The 19,518-nt window shown below is 46.2% G+C and overlaps 1 long non-coding RNA gene across 2 annotated transcripts; it reads left to right on the top strand.

Moving 5' to 3' along the window:
* Positions 9,971-18,571, top strand: LOC106503103. 2 transcript variants are annotated; one of them, XR_001919585.1, is made up of 4 exons: positions 9,971-10,143; positions 14,063-14,153; positions 16,764-16,854; positions 18,224-18,571. It is a non-coding gene; the product is annotated as an uncharacterized LOC106503103 (long non-coding RNA). The 2 variants fall into 2 exon arrangements; XR_001919584.1 differs by lacking the exon at positions 16,764-16,854 and having other exon boundaries at positions 10,008-10,143.

The following is a 19,518-nucleotide window of genomic DNA, read 5'->3' as shown; positions in this document are numbered from 1 at the left end:
CCACCAGGGAAGTCCATCGTCTATGTAGAAAACACCTAAGAATAAAAAAGAAAAGAAAAGAAACTGAAGAAACTGTTGTAATCAATACATTTAAAATAGAATTTAGGAGAAGAACTACTTTGAAATGAATCTAACAAAATGCTGACAAGGTTTGGAAAACTCAGCAGTGGCCACAGGACTGGAAAAGGTCAATTTTTGTTCCAATCTCAAAGAAAGGCAATGCCAAAGAATATTCAAACTACCGTACAGTTGAGTTCCTTTCATATGATAGCAAGGTAATGCTCAAAATCCTTCAAGCTAGGGTTCAACAGTACTATGCTTCATTGACTATGCTAAAGCCTTTGACTGTGTGGATCACAATAAACTGTGGAAAATTCTTCAAGAGATGGGCACACCAGACCACCTTACCTGCCTCCTGAGAAACCTGTATGCAGCTCAAGAAGCAACAGTTAGAACCAGACATGGAACAATGGACTGGTTCCAAACTGGTAAAGGACTATGTCAAAGCTGTGTACAGCTTATTTAACTTATTTAACTTATATGCAGAGCACATCATGAGAAATACTAGGCTGGATAATTCGCAAGCTGGAATCAAGATTGCTGGGAGAAATATCAGCAACCTCAGATATGCAGATGATACCACTCTAATGGTAGAAAGTGAAGAGGAACTGAAGAGCCTCTTGATGAAGGTGAAAAAGCTGGCTTAAAACTCAACACTCAGAAAACTAAGATCATGACATCTGGTCCCATCACTTCACGGCAAATGGACGAGGGAAAAATGGAAACAGTGACAGACTTCATTTTCCTGGGCTTCAAACTCACTGCAGATGGTGACTGCAGCCACAGAATTAAAAGATGCTTGGTCCTTGGAAGAAAAGCTATGACAAACCTAGGCACTGTATTCGAAAGCAGAGATATCCGTGAAGTGATGGGACCAGATGTCATGATCTTAGTTTTCTGAGCGTTGAGTTTTAAGCCAGCTTTTTCACCTTCATCAAGAGGCTCTTCAGTTCCTCTTCACTTTCTACCATTAGAGTGGTATCATCTGCATATCTGAGGTTGCTGATATTTCTCCCAGCAATCTTGATTCCAGCTTGCGAATTATCCAGCCTAGTATTTCTCATGATGTGAAATACCTGATGCAAAAAGCCAACTCATTGGAAAAGACCCTGATGCCAGTAAAAATTGAGGGCAGGAAGAGAAGGGGATGACAGAGGATAGATGGTTGAATGGCATCACTGACTCAATGCACATGAGTTTGAGTAAACTCTGGGAGATGGTGAAGGACAGGGAAGCCTGGCCTGGTGTAGTCCATGGGGTCACAAAGAGTCAAACACAACTTGGGGACTGAACAGCAACAACAATATGCTTAAATACTAAAAAAATTCTTAGAAAAACTTGAAAAGACCTAAGTAAATGGAGAGATACATCATGTTCATAGATTGAAGGACTCAATACTGTCAAGATATCAATTCTTTCAAAACCAGTCTGTAGATTCAATACAATCCCAACCTATATCTCAGCAGGCTTTTTTTTTTTTTGTAGTTAATGGAAATCTGATTTTTAAGTTTATAAAGGAATGTGAAAGACTTAAAATGGCTAAAGCAATTAAACATAAAAGATAAAGTTGAAGAAATTTTACTATGTGATTTCAAGATTTATTATGAAGTTGCAGTGGTCAAGACAGTATTGGTATATGAATAAACATATAAGATTAATAGAATAGAATCGAGTTCAGAAATAAACTCACACATTCATAGCCATTTGACATTTCACAAATATTCCAAGGTGATTCATTCGGTAAAGGATAGTCTCTTCAACTTCAAAAAATGATGTTAGAACAATAGGAGATTCGCATAGAAAACAAAGAACCCTTGATTCCTGCTTTGCGTCACACAAAATTAAATCAAAGTGTTAACAGTTCACAGATCTAAAGATGAAACCATAAAATCTCTAGAAGAAAATACAGAATAAAATATTTGTGACTTGGCAGCAGGCAAAAACATTTATAATGTCACAAAAAGAGCTTGAACCATGAAAGAAAAAAATAGGAAGTTTACACTTCACCAAAATCAAAACCTACTCTTCAAAATGTATTGTTAAGAAAATAAAAAGGCAGGCCACAGACTGACAGAATATATTGTCAGTGTAGGACTTGATCCCAAATACATAAGAACTTTTACAATTCAGTAATAAGAGAACAAATCACCCAATTTAAAACTAGGCGTGGGGATGTAATGTGTAGCACAGGAAATATAGTCAATAATATTGTAATAACTTTGATGATGATAGATGGCAACTAAATTTATCATGGTGTAATGTACTAAACATTGATTCACCATGTTGTGCACCTGAAATTAATATGTCATTTATATTTCAATTAATTAATTAACTAGGGAAAGTTTAAATAGCCGGTTCATAAAAGAAGATATACAAATAGCCATGGCCACAAATTACACGAAAAATATGTTCTGCTTATGAAGCAAATACAAATTAAATCCATAATAGCAAACTACTACACAATCAACATTCAGAAAACTAGATCATGGCATCTGGTCCCATCACTTCATGGCAAATAGATGGGGAAACAGTGGAAACAGTGGCTGACTTTATTTTTCAGGGCTCCAAAATCACTGCAGATGGTGACCGCAGCCATGAAATTAAAAGACGCTTACTCCTTGGAAGGAAAGTTATGACCAACGTACACAGCATATTAAAAAGCAGAGACATTACTTTTCCAACAAAGGTCCGTCTAGTTAAGACTATGGTTTTTCCAGTGGTCATGTATGGATGTGAGAGCTGGACTACAAAGAAAGCTGAGCACTGAAGAATTGATGCTTTTGAACTGTGGTGCTGGAGAAGACTTTTGAGAGTCCCTTGGACTGCAAGGAGATCCAACCAGTCCATCCTAAAAGAGATCAGTTCTGGGTGTTCATTGGAAGGACTGACATTGAAGCCGAAACTCCAATACTTTGGCCACCTGATGCGAAGAGCTAACTCATTGGAAAAGACCCTGATGCTGGGAAAGATTGAGGGCAGGAGAAGCGGACGACAGCGGATGAGATGGTTGGATGGCATCACCGACTCAACGGACATCTGTTTGGGTGGACTCTGGGAGTTGGTGATGGACAGGGAGGCCTGGCGTGCTTCAGTTCATGGGGTCGCAAAGAGTCAGACACGACTGAGCGACTGAACTGAAATGAACTGAACTGAACTGACACACTCACTAGAACGGCTAAAATTAAAAAGACTGCCAACACCAAATGTTAGAGAGGATATGGAGGAGCCAGAACTCATATACTGCTGGTGGGAGTTCAAAATGGAAGAACTACTTTGGAAAATATGATATCAGTTAAACATAAGATCAAATATATACTTACAACCCACCAATCCCATTCCAGAAATTTCCAAGAGAAATGAAAACACAGACTTCTACATAAATGCCCATAACAGTTTTATTCACAACAGCCCCAAACTGAAAATAACCAAATGCCCATCAAAGGATGAGCAGATAAACAAGTTGTTATACAAGGGTGTAACACTCAACAAGACAGAGGAAATTATTACTGTGCAACAGCACACATGAGTCTCACAGATATTTTTGCTGAGTGAAAGAAACCAGACACAAGTAGGTAGTGTAAGTGATTCATATAAAACTAAAAAAGACAAAGCTGACTACAGGGATGCAAAATTAATCAGTGGTTGCCAGGAATGAGGGTATGGTTGGAGACTCTGACTGCAAAGGAATAAGAAGAAAACTTTTGTGGTAATGGAAGCATTCTGTATCTTAATTGTGGTAATGGTTTCACTGATGCAACCCTTTAAAAACAACTTAAAATGGGTAGATTTTGTTATAAAATATACATCAATAAATTTGATTTTAAAACATATACATGTTGGGACTTCCCTGGCTGTTCAGTGGTTAAGAATCCGTGCTTCCACTGCAAGGGCACAGGTTCAATTTCTGGTTGGGGAACTAAGATCCCACATGCAGCATGATGCTGTCAAAAAACCAAAAACATGGTATATGTTACTTCTTATTTTTCAAATAAACAGACTTGGAAAAAAAATAGAAAAACAACAACCTAAAGGCCCATTCTTGGGTAAATCAAATCAATATTCTGCACATGTATAGCATGGAGCACCATGTAACAGTTAAAGCAAACTAAAAGCTCACCTCTGCATAAGGAAGCAGAGAAGGCAATGGCACCCCACTCCAGTATTCTTGCCTGGAAAATCCCATGGGCGGAGGAGCCTGGTGGGCTGCAGTCCATGGGGTCGCGAAGAGTCGGACACGACTGAGCGACTTCACTTTCACTTTTCCTTTCATGCATTGGAGAAGGAAATGGCAACTCACTCCAGTGTTCTTGCCTGGAGAATCCCAGGGACGGGGAAGCCTGGTGGGCTGCCGTCTATGGGGTTGCACAGAGTTGGACACGACTGAAGCGACCTAGCAGCAGCAGCAGCAGCAGCATAAGGAAGGGAGGTCCTTGTACTTACAGCTTTCCTTTAGGACTGGCTACAAAGCGGGCAGAAAGATGGGCTTGAGGGGGGTATGGAGTTGAGTTATTAACACCAGCTGAGCTTAAAGAACATCTGAAGGCTTCTCAGTTTACGTAGTGTCCAGAGTCACAGTGTGTGTCCAGGTGACAGTAGGGGTAGAGAACCCACCTGTCAGTGCAGGATACATAAGAGCTGTGGGTTCAATCCCTGGGTTGGGAAGATCCCCTGGAAAAGGGCATGGCAACCCACTCCAGCATACTTGCCTGGAGAACTCCATGGACAGAGGAGCCAGGCGGGCTACAGCCCATGGGGTTGTAAAAAGTCAGACACGACTAAAGTGTCTTAGCACACACAGAGTAACTGGAAGTTCACAATCCCATCATGAATCAGGATTGTCATTTATTTGGTGTCAAGAAGACTCACAAGTGCTTGCCCTCAATGAGCATCCAAAGGTTGAGGTCAGGGTTCCAAACCCCGTTCTGCACTACCTTGCTGATTTCCCTTGTACGGCCTTCATTTTCTCAATTTTTGATGTGGGGAGGTTGGACTGGATGAAAGCTTCCTGCAGCTTTGACACTACGACATTGAACATTTCCAGGGAATGTCTGCCCCTTCACTCAAAGCTCAAGGGCTGTGCTTACTTCACACACACCACCCTCCCAGATCAATTCCACAGGGAGTTTATGTCCAAGGCTGTAAATAGCTGGCTATTTCTATCCTACGTCATCCTTCCCACCTGGGTTGTTGCAGAAATTCCAAATCCTAGTGAAACTTCATATTTAGGCAGGGTCCACATGAAAGGCATATCATGTCACATCAAAAATGTTCTCCCCAAACTATATTCACTGACATCTTTATCACGAGAGTATTTTTAAAAGCACCAAACTATAAACAATCAAATGGCCATCAACTGGGAATGGAACATACAACCTATAAAGACCATAATACCACAAAAGTTTATGGTATTGATGAAACTTTTTCTTTTTTTTGGCCATGCCATGCGGCATGCAGGATCTTAGTTTCCCAACCAGGATCAAACCTGTGCCCCCTGCATTGGGGAGTGTGGAGTCTTAGTCACTGGACCAGCGGGGGAAGTATTTTTTTTAAATGTCACTTTTAGAAAGCATATAACACTATATGTGCCTTATGACTACGACTTGGTGAATATGCATAGAAAGAATGAAATGTTCCAGGAATTTTGATTCTCTGCTGTATCTCAAACTAGTTGAAGCCTAAGACAAAATGAAATGACTTGTGCTTCTGAGAGCTGAAGCTGAAGGACCTCACATTATGTGACCAGAAGTCCATTTCCTTCTGGACTATGTTTTCCCAGCAAGGGCTCTCCTGGGAGACAAGGATGGCAGTCAACAGCTCCAGGTTTATCTTTTTATTGATCTAGTAATATAAGTATTAAGTGAGAGCCTCTTTCTGGCAAAAGTTTTGAATTTCATTGGCAAAACGTGAGTCATGCACCCATTCCAGGGCTGGTTTCAGGGGTGCAGCCTCTTAGGACCCTTAGTCTGGTTTAATGCTCTGCTGTGGCATCTTGAAATTCTTAATTTTTGAATGAGAGACACTGCACTTTCATTTTGTACTGGGCCTTGCAAAGCTGGTCTGGACTGAACCCAACTCAAATCCCACAGTCTGAGAACAAGAGGATTGGTTCCCCGGTAGAAAATAGGACACTGTTACCAGGAGGAAGGGAGGCTAAATAGAGAAACAGCAGACATTCACCACAGATGCTAACAACGGTTGGGCTAGGGTAGTGCTGATTATTACAATTTTTATTGATATCATTACTTTGCAATGTGTCTCTATTTCTCATTTAAACACAAAAAAGAAAATCCAGTTCCTCTCTTAGAAGTGAGAGTTGTCAGAGAGGCGAACTGGGGTAAGGAATCGAGCTCCTACATGGGGGCTGCTCCAAAGCTTCCAGATCTGAGCAACATCCAAAATAGTGCTGGTCCCAACCTCATGCTTAAAGTCTGGAGGGGTTGAGATGAAAATATCCGAATGTGATGGATGATTCCATTTGTCACCCACTGAAGTACCCTCCCTGGCCCTGGCTTCTGAAAGGCCTCCAGACTGCCATCCAGAGAATAGAAAAGTATGGTAAAGATCCCTAGAGAATCCTCACTTGTCCATGCTGTTTGAGAAGCAGATAGGTTTCAGATATCTTCTCTCCTTTGACTCCTGTGTTAAGCCATATTTTTACTCCCCTCTCACTGGGAACAAACCTGAAGTTCACTATGCTGTGCTTTCTGCCCAAGTTCACATCCATAGAAAGTCAAAAAGGGATTAGAACCTACGTATATAAACTCCAAAGTCCAAGCTTTACCCTCTAGATCTTTTCTGCCCCAACTCAGGAACCAGATCTTGAAATTTCTGGCCTCTCTTTCTTTATGTGACAGTGAAAATATGCCTAATCCTTCTCAGGTAACCTCAGGGCAACATCCAACTTTCTCTCTCCCCTGTTAAGACCAAATGCACCGCTTGGTGGAAGGGGCAGGGGGATCAGTGACAAAGGCCCAGAAACCTACAAACCCTCCCAAACAGAAAGTGATCTTGCCTCACTTGTGAGAAGGTGGATGGAAGCCCTTTTCTTTGTTCTCATTTTTACTCACCAGGTCCTCCTCCCCACGGAAGACCCTGTTATTATCGTCACTTACCAAATACTGTTTGTTCAGTTTCCTCCTGGGGGATCCTACATAACTACTGCCTAAGTGAACTGCAATACATTTCCTAAGGAAGTTTCTCTAGGTACATATCAAGATTGAAACTGTCGAGTCCACAGGTACAAGGCTGGGACCAGACGGAGGCAGTGAGGCACCCAGAGTGCACGCGTAAGAAGGCCAGGCAGGTAGAGGGTCAGCCGGCACAGTGAGGGCCTTACTTTTCTCACCCTGGTCTGAGCCCTGCAAAGGTACCTGCATAATGAATTACACTACATCTGCCACATGCTTTTCCCATCCCTCCATGACAGCACTTTATACCATATGACCTGCTGAGACGTGTCAGTTGGCTGGGGTAATGTGGCACCTCTTTCCTTTACTTTGCCTTTCTCTGATCACCAATGAGGGTAAGCCTCTTGAACTCCTTAGCCAATCTGATTTATTCTAGGAATGACTTATTCATATCCTTCACCCATTTAAAAAAAATTATGTTTCCTTTTTATAGACTGATTTTTAGGAGTTCTTTGATTATTCTAGTTATAGCTTGGAATATAAATATGCTAGTTTAAGACATGAAGAATATTTTCTCCTATCTCATCACATATATATTGATTTTGTCTACAGTATAGCAACATTTCCCATTTTGGTGTCATCAAATCCATCACTTTCCTCCTCATGGATTAAGCTTCTGAGGTAATGATAAATCCTTTGCTATCACAGAGACTTTATTCTATGTTCTAGTTTATTAGCATTATATTCTTACCTTTACAATAAGATATTAAATTGATTTAGAGTTTATGTATAAGGTCTGAGGTAGGGATCCAATTTTATTTTTTCTGCATTATGGAAAAAAAATCAATATTCTTAGAACCATTTACTGAATAATTTAGATCTTCTCTAATCATTTGTAATTCTTTTCTCTATCACATACCAAGTTATATAAATGAATTCATTTTGGGCATTTCAAACTATTCCATTCATCTATTTGTTTCTATACCAATATCACAATATTTTAATTACTTGGTCTTGTAATCTGTTTTAATGCCTATAGAGCAAGACCTTCCCTTTGTTCTTCTTTTTCAAATTTGCTCTTAGCCTACCATGGACCTTTATTCTTCCACATACATTGTAAAATCAGTTTCCCAAGTTCCAACACAATCAGGCTAGAATTTTTTTTACTGGAATTGCGTTGAATATATAGATCATCCTTCCAACGTTAAGATATCCCATTAGTTACCTATGCATTCAAGTTTCTTATATTTATATATATATATATATATACACATTTGAATTTTAGAGTTAGTGTCCTAAAGATCTTGTGCATTTCTTGTTAGGTGAATTCCTAAATAGTTCAGCATCATGCAAGTTGTTTTTATTACAGTTTCAAGAAATATATTATTGCCCAGAGAAGGCAATGGCACCCCACTCCAGTACTCTTGCCTGGAAAATCTCATGGACGGAGGAGCCTGGTGGGCTGCAGTCCATGGGACTGTGAGTCGGACACGACTGAGCGACTTCAGTTTCACTTTTCACTTTCATGCATTGGAGAAGGAAATGGCAACCTACTCCAGTGTTATGCCTGGAGAATCCCAGGGATGGGGGAGCCTTGTGGGCTGCCATCTATGGGGTCGCACAGAGTCGGACACGACTGAAGCGACTTAGCAGCAGTAGCAGCAGCCTGTTGGTTCTCTTGTTTTTATGTTGATGATGGTGTGACAGTAATATTTGACAGAATGGATGAACTTTGAGGACATTAGACTAAGTGAGGCAAGTCAGGCAGAGAATGACAAATAGGAGAGCCCATATATGTGAAATCTAAATTTTAAAAAAGGAAAAAACAAACGCAAGCCCTGTTCAGTGACTAGGGGAATGGCGATGTTATTCACTGAGCAGAAGATCTGGGGAGAAACCTGATGCGAAGAACTGACTCATTGGAAAAGACCCTGATGCTGGGAAAGACTGAGGGCAGGAGGAGAAGGGAACGACAGAGGATGAGATGGTTGGATGGCATCACCGACTCGATGGACATGGGTTTGGGTGAACTCCGGGAGTTGGTGAGGGACAGGGAGGCCTGGTGTGCTGTGGTTCACGGGGTCGCAAAGAGTCGGACACGACTGACCGACTGAACTGAACTGAGGTTCCTCTTCAGATGTGTTTATTCAGAGAGGCTTGTGGAACATCCAGTGAGGGGTCGAGCGGGCATCTGGATGGAAGGATATGGAGCTGAAGGCAGTGGTCTCGGATGTGAGACAGATTTAGGTGTAACGCGTCCAAGCGGTTATTGGTGAATAAGTCACAAAGCACTTATAAAAGTGCCTAGCACGTGTGTGCTAACTACTGGTAGAACTATCGGACTCCCGCACAGAAGTGGAAGTTAAACCAGAGAATGGACCAAGTCTCCCAGAGTCAGCCTAGAAGCCTGCGGTTCTGAGGCCGGAGACCTGTGCTACATCAACTGTGGAACGGCAGAGGACAAGGAGACAGGAGGAAGGCCGGCTGAGGAAGTCGAGGGGACAAAACCAAGGAGCCAGGAGTGGCTCTACTGAGATTGTAGAGGAATCTGGGACTGAATGTACACTTCCGCTAATAACCGGCCTTCAACGAGTTCCACCTCTCCTGGAAGGATCTAGCCAACTGCGACCGGCGCTAGAGCCCGAGCTGTTGCGCCGCGGCACTGACAAGGCCCGCCACGCCCCCGGAACGGCCACGCCCCCGGGCCCGACCTGAAGGAGCGCGTGCGCAGGAAGGGCCCCGCCCGCGGGCCCGCCCCCACCCGCCCCGGACCCGCCCCTTCCGCAGGGCGCGCTCTGAAGAGCCCCCCCCTCGCCCATGGGCCCGCCCCCAGTAGCTCCGATCCCGCCCCTTCTTTGGGGCGCGCTCCGTAGAGTCTCTGAGCTGGACTGGACCCATGGCTCATCCCGTTTCGGTGCGGATCCAGCGCAGCGCCCGCGCCCGGCGTGCCTAAAGAGTGAGCAGCCTGCTTAGTCTCCTGGGCAGGCATCGGGGCGGCGTGAGGTCGCGCTCGGTGTCTCCAGCGCGAAGGAGCCGTAGCCGACAGCTTTCAGCCGCGAGCCAGTAGCCTCAGAAGGGCGGGAGCGGGGGCGGGGCCCGGGCGCGGTGGGTGGGTCGGCATCACGTGGGTAAACACGCCGCACGTGGAGCGCAGCCTGAGCCCTGAAGGTGGTGTCAGCTAGCTGCTCGCAGAGGGAGTCGGGCAGGCTGCTGCGGCGCGCGGCCGGTAGGCTGGGAGGCAGAAGCCAGGCCCAAGCCCGCGTGCGCCCCACCGAGGCTCAGTTCCTTCCATTCAGCTAAACCCCTGCTAGCAATGGCAGGCACTGAGGTCGGCTCAGCAGCGTCAGGCACTGGTCTAAAGGACGGTAATAAACCTTTAGATAGTGCCTAACCTCACTATCCCATTCCCAGGGATAGGTAGGCACTATCCCATTTCCCAGATGAGGATAGCGGAGCCCTCAGCGGCTATGATCTTTTCCAAAGCCGTGTGGCCAGAAAGTGACGCATCCCAGATCCCGATGCAGGCACCCTGGCTCTTTTGTGCAAGGGCCGAGATCCTGCTCCTGGCGTCCTGCTGCCGCCCCTTGGGGCTGGGGCTGGTCTAGGGCACCTCGTGAAGCCTAAGATTCCCAGTTTGTACAATGAGGTAGCAGTGGTGCCCGCCTCCAGAGGAGGCTCAGAGGCGGCGCTCAACGAATCGTCACGATAGCTTCCGCCAGGGTGTCGGAGTTGAGGGGATGGAGCTGGCGGGGACCTCTGGCTCCTTCTGGCCCACCCTTCTCTTGCCTGAGCCGGGGGTCGTCAGCGACCCCTGCAGCGGCGCGCTGGGCACTCGGGAGCAGTCAGCGCTCCTTCCCAGAGCCGACTTCCCCTCAGGCCCTCCTCCCTCCTTTCTCCTCCTCTTCCTCCTCCGCTTCCTCCATCTCTCTTCCTCCTCCTCCGACCGCGCCGCGTGACCTGGAGCACAGCTGCAGAGTCGGTGGCCGCCAGGGGGCCAGGGTGGCCTGGGAGGGGCGGGCAGAGTGCGCAGGTTTCTTTAAAGAGAGTGTTCTGGGCACAGGAGCTGAGCTGCCCGGCTCCAGGGGGGTCACAAGCGCTATTCCCAGGGCCATGCAGCCGGGGGACCCTAGGAGCCACCATAGGGCCCAAGGTACCAGAAAGCAAATACTTGGGCCCCAACCTTCGATTTGGTTTTGGGGTTCATGTAAACTGGTTAATGGAATAACCAGGCCCCGGCTTTTCATGAAGTGCAGCCACGGACCCTGAAACCAGCATCTGTCGTGCCCCCTCCCCAACCCCATGACCTTGGACAAGTTGCTGAATCTCCTTCTATCTGTACCCTTTTGTCTGAAACGGGGTTGTGGGAGAATTAAATGACTAATCCAGAGCCTTAACAACAGTGCCGTGCACACTGTTGGGAGCATTCAGGCCAGGACTAAGAACTTGACTTTCTTGCTGTCTGAATCGAAACCCAACCCTTGAAGTCAGTTCTTCTCTAAAGATCTTTTTCATGGAAGGTACTGTGAATGCACCATTGAACAGCCACTTGCCCTGATGCAGTCCCTGAGACATGTCAGGGGTCACGCAAGCCTGTGTGGTGGCCCGGAAACTGAAGCCTTCTATTTGCCCCCTCCCAGCTTGCTTACCTACTAACCAGCGTCAGCTTGTCTGTCTCTGACAATGCTACCTCCTTTTCCCCACCCCCATCCCAGGACCAAGGGCCACACGTGTTTGGCTGCCCCTGTTTTGATAGTGCCTCCCTGAACTGTAGTGGAATGTTGGATGCATACCTTTATTCTACTAAGGAGGGCAAGTCCATGCGAAGTGGTCTTCTGGGTGGGAAACAAACGCTTTGTGGGTGAGAAGCACAGGCTAGGTGCTTTGGCTAGCGAGGACCCTCCTGATCTGTCTTTTTTCCTCCAGGCCAGATTGGGGATCTTGGGTGCTGGTCTAAGGAAGAGGAAGATGGGAGTAAAACACAGGGAAACCTAGCAGACACCAGAGAGGAAAATTGCAGGGCTTGAGGGTGAAGCAGACTTCAGTGTTAGGCTGCTCCTACCCTGAGACCAGGTGTGGGGCAGGCTTTCCCACAGGGGTGTCTAGAACCTTCCCTGCATCTTGGACCTGGTACAGAGACCAGCACTGTGGAGTCAAGGGTGCTGAAGGGTTGAATGACAGTGGCCACACACCTACAGTAAGATGAACATTGTTGGAAGCAGGATTTATGCGCCTATCTCAGAGCATGCTCATGTCTTGGCTGACAACCATTGTTTGGGAGAGTTTTATTTGTTTCCATGTTTGCTGCCGTTTTCTCCACTCTAGCATCCCTTCACCCTGTCTGTGAGACCAGGCAGTTCACATGGCACTAATTCCATCCCGGCTGGCTCCTGCCTGGCTAATCAGAGCACTACATCCTCCTGGCCACAGTGATTAGAGAAGAGATAGGCATGTAACTCACTGGACCCATGAGAATCATCCCCAGGACTTTAGCTAGAGATTGAGGAAGGGCTTGCTGGTAGAAATATCAGCTTGGAGATACTGGCGGATATCACATGGAAGAGGAGATCGGCATAGAACAAAGCTAAGCTGAGCAAGGGCATTAGATTCCAGAGGACAGCATGCAAACACCCAGATCCAGCCATGCCATGCCTGAGGCTAAATATGTCCCTGGGCTATCCAGAGGTCTGTATCCAAGAATTTCTTTTTTTCTCCTGGCTGTTTGAATTGTGTTTCACTTGCCACTGACTGTCTTTTCTGTCATATGACCCTCCACTGGAGCCAAGACCACAGCCACCATTTCTGGATGAGAAAGAAATGTGAGCCTTGGGTACTCAGGGTCACATGGCTCATCAGAGGTGGACCCAGCCTAGAAGTGTCTCTCCTGGTGTCTCTAGCAGAGGCTTCTGTGTCCTCTGGCCTCTCTCTAGACCCCCTGCTCTGGCCTCCTTCTATGGCCTTCCTGACCAGTGGGTGTGCGGCCACCCAGCCCACAGGTGACCTCGACTCTGTATTTGCTGGGCTTGTGCCCTCTAGGTCTGTCTTGTCTATAACTGTATCTTCAGGGCCCAGCATAGATGCTCTTGGCAAATACTGGTGGAGAGAATTAATGGGAATTGTAATTCCTGTGGCCTGCTGGGATTTGAAGGTAGGGATTTCAGAAAATCAGGAACCCCCAGAGCTTCCTCTCTCCCACCCTGACACCTGCCCTTGACATGCATGGCAACCTCATGCCCCCACTTTTACTGACTACCTCAAAACCCTCCCTGGTGGCTCAACTGGTAAAGAATCTGCCTGCAATGTGGGAGACCTGAGTTCTGTCCCTGGGTTGTGAAGATCCCCTGGAGAAGGGAATGGCTACCTACTCCAGTATTCTGGCCTGGAAAATTCCATGGCATATATAGTCCATGGGGTTGAAAGAGTCCGTGGGTTTGCAAAGAGTCAGACACAACTGAACGACTTTCACTCAAAACCCTCAACAATTTCCCTGCACCATCTCATGTATGGCCATGTGGCCAGTCTTGGGTAGCTGAGTGAGGAATGAGTTTTCACTCTTCCTCCCCACCTTGGATCTCCCTGCCCAACTCCAAAGGCCCAGGCACCACAGAAACACCCTGATAGGCCATGACTGCTCCCCACCAGCACACCAGAAGGGGTGAGTAGAATTGTTCAAGAGGTGAGGGCTTGCTGCCCATAAGCAGGCTGTGCATCTCCTGAAATGCGCAGCAGCACATCTGCCCAGAGAAAAAGGGAGGCCCAGAATTGCAAGCTTTTGTTATTTTTACTTTTTGGTGTGAGGGGCCATCTGTGCAGGTTTGAGCTTGTCTGGAGGAAACCAGGATTTGTAGATGAAATTCAAATGTAGGATTACTTTGCAGGCTGTCACGCTGAGACTTTCTCCAGGAGCTGGGGCGGAGTGCTGATATTTTTATAGCAGCAGAGTGTGCCAGAGGCCAGCAGCTGCTCGGGGTAAGTGAGCACATGGGGCCCTCCAGCAACCTCTCAGCACTGGTCTTCTCTCAGCATGGGCTCCATGAAGGGTGCCAGCCTGAGTCACCAGCTATGCAGATTGGCCCCCACTGCCTGGGAAGAGGGGGCCTGGAGGGTAGAAAGGCGGGTATGGCAGGAAGGAGGTTGGCAGTGCTAGAGAGTGGGAGCCAAAGCAGCCCTGACCCCCTCCATCGTCACCATCAGTTCCTCCCAAACAACCTCAATAAACACTAAGTTGCAGATGCATCCTCAGGATATACCGCAGCCCCTACCTTCAGCTGCAGGGCACTCTTAAGCCTCCTGCTTAGAAATTCCACAACTGCCCTGCCTGAGCTACAGGTGGATATGACCACATTGGGATCCCTTCTAGGATCTTCCCACAAACCAGGGCTACCTGGCATGGGGATGAGGGCACATGCCAATGTGAAATGTGCAGGAGAGCCATCCAAACCCGAAAGCCCTCTGAGGGGTGTTCCAGGTGAGGGTCTGGTACAGGGCTCTGCAGCTTGTACACCACCCCATGCATCCTGGGCTAATGAAGCTGGTGTTCAGATAATGGCAGAGGTGTCAGGCGTGCACGTTTGTCTCACTCATTTGTAGCAGGAAACATTGCTTATCACCTACACGCTTTCCTTGGGCTTCTCTCCTGGGCCAGAGGTGCAGCAGCACATTAAGGGGTAGCATAAGAAGAAGAAGGAGAAAAAGACACTGAGGTTTATCACGCTGGAGTGTGGAAACTCTTCGAGGCCATTGCTGACAACTCCTCCTGGGTTCTGGAATGACAGCAGACATGGGCAAATAAATGATTCATGACAACTTCAGTCACTGCCATGCCCCCAGCACATATACCCTTTCTAACTTATGCTAAAACAACAAAATTTAGTAATAAGAGATAAGGACTGTGGGAGGAAAGCAACTCAACCTCCCTTCTTCTTTCTTCAAAAAGAACTCAGGTGAGAGATGTGACGTATAAAGCAAGAGAATTCCAGAAAAACATCTGCTTTACTGACTATGCTAAAGCCTTTGAATTTGTGGATCATAACAAACTGTGGAACATTCTTAAAGAGATGGGAATATCAGACCACCTTACCTACCTCCTGAGAAATCTGTACAGAGGTCAAGAAGCAACAGTAAGAACTGGACATGGAACAATGGACTGGTTCCAAATTGGAAAAGGAGTATGTCAAGGCTGTATATTGTCACCCTGCTTATTTAATTTATATGCAGAAGACACCATGCAAAATGCCAGGCTGAATGAAGCAGGAGCTGGAATCAGGATTGCTGGGAGAAATACCAATAACCTTAGATATGCAAATGACACCACCCTTATGGCAGAAAGTGAAGAGGAGCTCAAGAGCCTCTTGATGAAGGTGAAAGAGGAGCGTGAAAAAGCTGGTTTAAAACTCAACATTCAAAAAACAAAGATTGTGGTATCTGGTCCCATCACTTCATGGCAAATAGATGGAGAAACAGTGACAGACTTTATTTTCTTGGGCTCCAAAATCACTGCAGATCGTGACTGCAGCCACAAAATTAAAAGACACTTGCTCCTTGGAAGAAAAGCTATGACCAACCTAGGCAACATATTAAAAAGCAGAGACATTACTTTGTCGACAAAAGTCCTTCTAGTCAAAACTATGGTTTTTCCAGTGGTCATGTGTGGATGTGAGAATTGGACCATAAAGAAGGCTGAGCACTGAACAATTGATGCTTTTGAACTGTAGTGTTGGAGAAGACTCTTGAGAGTCCCTTGGACTGCAAGGAGATCCAACCAGTCCATCCTTAAGGAAGTCAGTCCTGAATATTCATTGGAAGGACTGATGCAGATGCTGAAACTCCAATACTTTAGCTACCTGATGCGAAGAGCTGACTCATTGGAAAAGACCCTGATGCTGGGAAAGGTTGAAGGCAGAAGGAGAAGGGGACAACAGAGGACAAGATGGTTAGATGGCATCAATGACTCAAGGGACTTGAGTTTGAGCAAGCTCTGAGAGATGGTGAAGGACAGGGAAGCCCGACATGTTGCAGTCTTTGGGGTTGCAAAGAGTGAGACACAACTGAGTGACTGAACAACAAAATACTGCTATGCATGCGTGCACACACACACACACACACACACACACACACCACACACACCCTTCCCTGCCTGTCACTCCACCCAGAGGACTCATTACCCACATAAGAGTACCTGTACATGGAGTTATGGAGAAGCAGGGTGGAGGAGGATGGGGGCCGGGCCTGGTTGGGGATACAGCAAAGGACCCTCGCCAGGCAGGACTGCTGTTGGCATCGCCAGGGAGAGCCAGGGTGTGCAGATGATGGGGGAGGGGCCCAGAGGAGGGCTTCCACGGCCTTGCTGGCCTCCAGGCTCATGCTGAGCCTGACTAACTGGGCAGACAGACCTTTTCTCTTTTTTTAAACAGAAACAAAAGGATGAAATCATTAGCATCAATTGAGCACATTCAGTGTAGATTACTGACGTGCCATTGTTGTGAGGATAAAAGAAATATAATTAATAAAACCCATCCAGACAGCCTTTTGTGCTTCCCATAAATTCTTTATTGGCTTCTGCATCTATCTCGTCCACAGACAAGCCCTCTCTTTCTGCTGCCCTGGACACTGCTAAAATGAATAGTGCAGAAAATCACTCCTGAGATCTGGAAACTCATCTTTTTCCATGGTAATTTGTCTTCTCAAGCCTCAGTTTTCTCCATCACAGAGGCAGATTTAGAGCATTTTCCCGTAGCACAGGGCAGAATTCCATTCAGGGAAGAACAAAGCCCACCCTAAGGTCGAGGCTTCTGAGGGAGGCCCAAGGTCCATCCCACTCAAGACCATGTTCAGGCCACCTGGCAGGACCAGGAACTTTTCAGGCACCAGCCTTTGGGTAGAGGTCAATTTTCTGGCAGCAGCCCTGGAATCACACCTGCCCAAACTCTGGCCTTGATGGGCCCTAGCTGGGCTGAAGGTCAAAGGTCACCCTGAGGGTCACCAGGAAACCTGGTGACCAGGAGGAGGTGAGGCAGCTCTTAGCCCCCAGGAGGCTTCCCGCCACCTGCTAGCCAGTCTGACGTCTGCCACAAGCTATTGCCTTCCTGACATCTAGAGAAACGAAACTCCTTTGCATGACAGGAAGTAGGGGGTGGCTCCCTAAAGTGTGATTGCGAACCTGAAAATGCCCTAAACCCATCTCTTATCACCACCTGGAAGACTAGAGTCTGAAGAGAAACAGAAAGCAATGCAACCCCTCAGAGGCACGTGCTGTGGCCACACTGCCTGCTGGGTGGGTGAGGAACCAGAGGCCCAGGGCAGGCAAATGATGAGCTAAAAGCCCTATTTGCCTTTGAGTGATGGCCAGCTGAGATTCTCCTGTAAAATCCAGAAGTCTGAAACTTTTCTGTGGGAGCCAGGCAGATAAAGAACATACCTTTGGACACCAAGACATTTTGTCCTGAAAATTAAACATGTTCAAATATTCTGTGCTTCAGAGAGAAATTTGCCCTCTTTGCCACTTTTCTTGAGACATTCCACTTTCTTGATCTATACAGTTTTCTCACTTTTGATAGAGCCATGGGTCGCCTAAGTAAAGATCAAAGCAGTGGGTCCTGTGAGGCAGCAGGAAGTGTAGTGGGAACGCTGGTTCTCTGCAGACTGATGGTGCTGCCCAGATCTGGGAGCCATGTCTGTATGTGAACTCTTCCAAGTTTTAAATGTTGGCTCAAATGTTTTCAAACCCCTTTTGCAGCCCAGACACAACAAACCCGGCACACCAGCACGGGACATGCAGCCCTGAGGTGGCGCCTCTAGATCCGTCCTGTCTGCTGCAGGGACCCCCACAGCCTCTGGGATGGAGTACGCAGAACTCCAAGGGACTCACTTCAGACCAAGCCATTACCTCACACAGATCGAATGTTCACTACTCCTCTCTTAACATGAGATAGCTCAGTTAGGTGCTTAGCAAGAGAGACACAGAGAACCTTCTGGATGACCTAGGCTGTGACTGTTAGGATATGTTAATTTTGCACTTTTTTTTTTTTTTTTCTATTAAGGAAGGCACTGCTAGGCTGCTTCACCACAGTCCTGGAGAATGGATGATGGCTGTCTGATGATGCACTGGAACCTGGGCACTTGCTTGTCATCCCACTCTTGCAACCCTCCCAGGAACTGTGTGGCTCCTTTGGTCAGAGAAGGACTGTAACAGAGGCCTGACTCTTTCCTGTTGATGTTTAGCTTTTCAATCTTAACGTTGGTAGCATATATTCTCCTAACATGGAAGAGAAGAAACTTAATGAAAGTGATTATACATGTAAGGATCAATCCATGTACACATGGAGAAAATATTTAATGTGCCAGACCCTGAAATTATGTGCTAAGCAATGAAATAAAGTGGCAAGCCACCACTGAAAAATACAAACCAAAGAGCAAGTTTTTATGTGCATTTTAAACTATTTAGAGATGATAAAGTTGAAGGAAACAGCAAATATTTTCATTTATTCATATGGTAGTTGTATGAACAGAAAAAATTCTGGAGCAATGTATACTTTGTTAACACCAAAACAGAATGGCATTTCTGGGGAGTTTTCACTTTTGATGTTGTATGTGTTTGTAGTAGTCTAACATTATAGCAAATATGCTGCACTATTTGTAATGATAGGAAAACCGATAAAGTTAAATAATAGCAAATTTACTGGGAAGAGAAGATGACATTACCAAAAAGCTGGAGCAGATATGGGAAGGCAGGAACTCTCACACTCCTCACTTGGGAGAATAAATTGGCACAACTTGGGGAAGTAACTGATCACATCTAGCAAGTTGCAACAGCACATGCCCTTTGACATGGCAATTCCCCATCTAGGAATGTGCCCTAGGGAGTTAACACACATGGCACACGTGTGCACAAGACGTGGACGGCAGCACTGTCTGTGATGGTGAAAAAAATTGGAAACCTACACGTATACATGTAGAAGGTATACATTGTGGCATACTCACTGAAGAGAAAACTCTTATCACAGTTGAAAATGAGTAAACCCTATCCTACAGGTATCAACATGGATAAATGTTGAAAATAATGTTGAAAAAGATAGCAAGTGGTATTGTGACGTGTAAGGGGTTTTTTGTTTGTTTGTTTTTTGTTTTGGCCGCATGAGCTCTTCATTGTGGCGTGTGGGGTCTATCTCTAGTTGTGGCTCATAGACTCTAGAGCATGGACTCAGTAGTTGTGGCCCAAAGGGTTAGTTGCTCCAAGGCAGATGGAATCTTCCCAGACCATGGATCGAACCCACATCCCTTGTGTTGGAAGGCAGATTCTTAACCACTGACCACCAGGAAAGTCCTGATGTGTGAA

This window comes from Capra hircus, chromosome 18 (assembly GCF_001704415.2).
Source record: "Capra hircus breed San Clemente chromosome 18, ASM170441v1, whole genome shotgun sequence".
NCBI lineage: Eukaryota > Metazoa > Chordata > Mammalia > Artiodactyla > Bovidae > Capra > Capra hircus.
The sequence above is the reverse complement of the archived record's forward strand: the minus strand, read 5'-3'. Positions and strand labels throughout refer to the sequence as shown.